Raw genomic sequence first — 4,388 nt, 5'->3', positions numbered from 1 at the left:
GACACTTGGGAATTTGCATTACCACCAAGTTTCTAGGTAATGTTGAAGCAGACCACTTTGAGGACTACGGTAAAGTCTATTACACACAGCACATGTGTTTTTATGGTTGTGGGGGTGTAGGAGACAAAGCCGTGAAAGAAAATGTGGCCTTCTCCGCATTCACCTTGGGCTGAGGCCAGCACAGAGGCTTGTCGTTCTAGGTGGTGAACGGGAGTGCTGACGGCACAGCAGGTAGGAGCCAAGTGTCAGCAGAATGAGTTTGATATGAACCCCCTTCTGCCTAAATATATGCCTGAACAGGTATGTATCATATCACTGGTTGAGGAAATAACTGGGCTGACTTCACATCAAACCATGCACCACCACCCCACCCCCACCCCCTCCACCCCCGCTCACACACACCTTGCCCCTTCCCCGGCCTCAGCATAAACTCCAGTTTCACACCCCAATGCTGTGAGGGGGAGGGGTGAAAACGCTGACTCCTCTGTGTACCCAACAAACCAACCTGTCCCTGGACTGCTTGAGCTTCTGAGCTAACTCGTTAGTCCCATTATCCTTTATCCTTTTAAGTTTGGGCTCCTGCTCTCACTCTGGATGAGGCTCTTGGGAACCTCAGGGTTTGGTTATTCTCAGCAGTCAGCAGGAGCAGTCGTGCGTTTCTGGGCCCTCCAGCTTCACCCAGTTTACCAGCCTTCCAGGCCTGGAATGTACCCACAAACTCTTTGGCTGAGTGAAAGCCTAGAAAACTTGCGTGCGTGCCTGCATGTGTGTATGTGCACACACGCGCATGCACGGGAGAGCCGAAGCCCAGTGCAAAGAAGGCCAGAGGCCTCAGGGAGGTCATTATCTCCAGGACAGAAGCTTCCAGTCCCTGAATGGGACCCTGGTGCTCTGCCAAACAGCCAGACTCACTCTGTATAATAAAGTTCTCACTGATTATCCTGATGACGTCCCAGGAGCCAGGGCCCAGGGAGGTCCATCTGCTGCCAACCCCGGTTCCTCGTTCCATTCCCCGTTCCCCAGAGGAAATGGGATGTCCCTGCAGCTGCCCCCACCTCACTTCCCAGCATAATGCACATCCCCAAGGGACCCTGCTCCTGGCGCTAAACTGAAATGACAGTAACAGTTTATTAATTGGACTAATGAGATGCCTGGGCAGGGAGAGAGAAGCTGGAAGAGTGAGAAAGGACTAAACATAGGAACATTCTACAGCACAGGAGTTCAAGACTAAATTTCAGGTTGAAACCAGCAGCTCACTTTCTGAGAGTTTTAGGAGAGGGCAGGCATAAATTTGGAAGGTGGTTTTACAAAATTTGTATTTTTCTGTAAGAAACATGCTAATTTTTCATCGACAAATTGTATCAGGCCCATTTCCTGAATGCCTATGTTCCAGGCCCTCTACTGTTTTATGTGCGTTATCTCAAATAATCTTCATAAGATCCATGAGATAGGAATCTTTGTATTCATTCTGCCCGTGAGAAAACTGAGGCTCGAAGAGGTTTGCCCAGAGTCGCACTTGTAATAAACAACAGAGCCCAAAGTCTTAACCACTGCCATTATGGGAAGTGATGGGAAATGAAGCTCCAAGCATGCATCAGTGTAGCACTGACTGAGCATCTTTCTATTTCAGTCAGAGAGTGCTAACTAAGCCTCTTACAGGTGGCAGCACCAGCAATCCTAGAATACAGGTAGGTTTATTTTCCCTGTCTTACAAATAAGGAAATTTAGGCTCAGAGAGGAGAAGTAATTTGCCTAAGGCCACACAACTAGGAAGTGTCAGAGCAGGAATTTGCTGTCCATCTCCTCCCAGTTCTTAACCTGCTTCACTGCCTCCCTTAAGCTCTCTTTGTCCCGAGCTCCTGCAGGCATTTTGCATAAGAGAAGGCTAGCTGCAGGAATGGTGAGAAGTTTTATTTTTCTACAGAGGAAGCTCCAGTTTGACAAACAGGATCAGGATCACCTTGAGATTTAGCCTGTGGACCTGAGGCTCTAAACAATTGTGGAGGACACGTTGCCAGGACGGGTTGGGGGATGCCTGTAAAACCTGCAATTTCTTCAGGGCCACCTAAATCCGCCTCATTCCCCAATGCAGGTGGAGGCTTGAGAGAGCTGCTAGTAGCATGAAGTTTTCCTCGATATTTTAAGATTTAAATTGTTTTCTTGCCAATGAGGCCAATGGGGTAATCTCCACCAGCAGCTACATCCTTCCTGTTTGTCCTCCTGAAGGAGTTTCAGCTGACCGGTCATCAGGAACCTGCTGCTTAAGCAGCTGGCCAAGGACTGCAAAACAGCATGAGGAGGGTCTGGCAGGCAGGGGTCAGCGCCCTCCTAGGACTGCAGGCCTGCCTCGCAGAGAGGGGCCAAGTATTAAGGACACTGGAGCACAGCTGATGCGTGCATATCCAGCTATCCTCTGCTCTGGGCTTCTTTGGGTTTTTGCAAAAAAATAATAAATGCTTGTAGGCAAGTTCAAACTATACAGGAGAATATAAAGTAGAAAGTGAAACTTCTCTTCCTAGACCACTCGACCCACCATCAAGAGCCACCGTTAACTCTTTGCTATCTATCTTTTCATACCTTTTCCTGCTAAATTCTAGTAGAAATGAGCTTACATATTTTAATTTTGTAGTATCTAGTACAAAATAGAACTGATATGTTGGTCTTCAGTTTGATAACTAGCTCTCCAAGATTTTATACCAATTTACACCACCACCAATGGTGTATAAAAGGGCTCATTTCCTCCCATCCTAGCCAACAGTAACTTGTTTTGTAGTTAAAAAAAAAAAAGTTAGATTGTAAATTGCAAAAAAAAAAAAGAATCTTTCCCTCTCCTTCTCTCCTTTCCTCTGCTTTCTATTAAATTCACAACCTCTGACCTGTGCACATTACACAGAACTCCAAAGGTTTTTCAGTAGATGAGAAAATAAGGGAGGGGAATTTAGGCCTCGGCTGGGATACACAGAGATGCAAAATTATGCTATAAACGATAATGAAACATCATATATATTTACTAGAGTTCATATGCACCGCTCATTAGCCAGCAAATAATGTACAGTGAAGACTCCTTGCTAGGTTTGGGACCTCATTTGATCCTCATATAGTTGTGCACCTAGAAAAGCAAGCATTATCTCCCTATGTTAGAGATAATAGAGAAAGAAGCTAACAAATTTGGGTGATTTGTCTAAGTCACAGTGCCAGTCAAAAGTGGAACTCTAAATCAGTGTTCTTTCTCTTATACTCTAAATCAGTGTTCTTTCTCTTATACTACATCCATAACTTTTGTAAAACATAGGTGTGTGTGCGTATAGATATAAAAGCTAAGTGCACAATGTATAATTTGTGAACATATATTTAGATCATACCCCATTTTCTACCTACAGATATATACTAGGTGCAATCTCCATGCATAATACAATATATACAAAATGTGGTAGATGGTACAGAAGACACTAAGAAGTGGCTTAAAAACAAAACCCCACTTGAATGTCACCTTGCAGGCCCTGACCAATCCCTAACAAAAACATGTCTGGGACTAACAAGGATTGGGAAAAGAACTATAAATGAGGTCTCTTATAGTTATGGTTCTGGAACAAAAACAATGTGCAAAACAGGTTAAGTGCATGCAAGTTTGGAGTCAGATACACCTGGGTTCAAGTCCTATCTTAACCACATACTAGATGCATGACTTTGGACAATTAAGTTCTCTGCACCTCAGGTTTCTTATATTTCATAACATGGCTGAGTGGATGAAATAAAATAATGCCTGTAAAACACCTTGTATTGTGTCTGGAACACGTAAGCCTCAATAAGTGTTAGTTACTATTAATTTTAATTATATATTTGCCTAATTCTTATTTATTTAGATTCAACATAGTTCAGCTGTACATAAAACAAAGCCTTTGACTGAAGAAGTGACAATAATGAAAGATTAAAGCAATGGTCCTGAGCCCTGGCTGCCTAGAATCATCTGGCGAGCTAACAACACAACACTGATGTCTAGGCCAATGAAATCAGAATCTCCAAAGACGCCGAGAATCACCAGATTACACAGAGGTTGCCCTGAGTGCAAGGTTTGGGAGGCTCTAAGAATCAGTGGATGAGGTTACGTGGAAACCAACGCTTTAACTGAGCGAGTCCTCTGAACCTCTGACACCTGACTGCAGAGGATGGTTGTCATTGACCGGTTTCCACTTTCCCAGTAGCCTTGTTTTACATTTGGAGATCTGGGTGGTCCCAGGAAAGCTGACTGCTTCCCTGACTTTAGAGGTCGAGCAGGAGACCCCTGAAGGCTAAGGTAACCACTGCATTTTCTCCATAGCCACTAGGACGCATGTGACCAAAGCTGTTGTAATCGGGGTGGCTCCCAGGTGATGGGACTGTCGATGGGA

Source organism: Pteropus alecto, unplaced genomic scaffold (genome assembly GCF_000325575.1).
Source record: "Pteropus alecto unplaced genomic scaffold, ASM32557v1 scaffold106, whole genome shotgun sequence".
In the NCBI taxonomy this organism is placed as follows: domain Eukaryota; kingdom Metazoa; phylum Chordata; class Mammalia; order Chiroptera; family Pteropodidae; genus Pteropus; species Pteropus alecto.
This window is presented reverse-complemented; position numbering follows the sequence as displayed.